The 763-nt window shown below is 39.7% G+C and overlaps 1 pseudogene; it reads left to right on the top strand.

Moving 5' to 3' along the window:
- Nucleotides 1–228: 228 nt before the first annotated feature.
- LOC102482536 (uncharacterized protein KIAA1143 homolog pseudogene) lies at nucleotides 229–692 on the top strand (annotated as a pseudogene).
- Nucleotides 693–763: the final 71 nt, after the last annotated feature.

The following is a 763-nucleotide window of genomic DNA, read 5'->3' as shown; positions in this document are numbered from 1 at the left end:
ATCAAACAGAATTTCTGGTAATGAAGAATGAGTACAAGAAATCAAAATTCCCTAGAAATCATTAAAAGCAAAATGGATTGTGCAGAAGAAAGAATTTTTGATCTTGAAGATAAAGCCTCCAACATTGACCAAACCACCAAAAACAATGAAAAAAAACCCCAGAGGTAAGCTTCATCCACTGTAGCCATAGCAAGTTGTTCCGGGAACTTGTTTCCCCCCAGAACTAGCATGAACAAGCAGAACCAGGTGTAGTATGTGTGGCCTTCAGAGCCAGCATTCCTGGCCCACTTCAAGAAGCAGGTTGGCTCCCAGGAAGGGCCCACAGTGGAGACCAAGAGAATCCAGCCTGAACTCCCAGATGAAGATAGTGACCACAGTGACAAAGATGACAAACAGCCTCAAGTAGTGGCCTAAAAAAGGGAGACCTGTCATTTGAAGTCATGAAAATTAAGGCAGAAATAAAGACTGCCAAAGCAGATGAAGAACCAGCTTCAGCTGATGGGAGAATTATGTACTGAAAACTAGTCAAGCGTCCCTCAGATGAAAAATACTCAGGTTTGTCAGCCAGCTCAAAAAAGAAGATAACAAATGGAGATGAAATGAGTAAGCAGGACTCAGTGAAAAAGAACTCACAAAAGCAAATAAAAGACAGTAGCTTTCTTTCTTTTGACAATGAAGATGAAAATGAGTGAGTGTAAATATTTTGGAGTTAGTCTTCTTCAGAAGTAAATAGGGTATTTTTAAAAATAACTTTTTCCTGAGT

Source organism: Tupaia chinensis, unplaced genomic scaffold (genome assembly GCF_000334495.1).
Source record: "Tupaia chinensis unplaced genomic scaffold, TupChi_1.0 Scaffold147391_1, whole genome shotgun sequence".
In the NCBI taxonomy this organism is placed as follows: Eukaryota; Metazoa; Chordata; class Mammalia; order Scandentia; family Tupaiidae; genus Tupaia; species Tupaia belangeri.
This window is presented reverse-complemented; position numbering and strand designations above follow the sequence as displayed.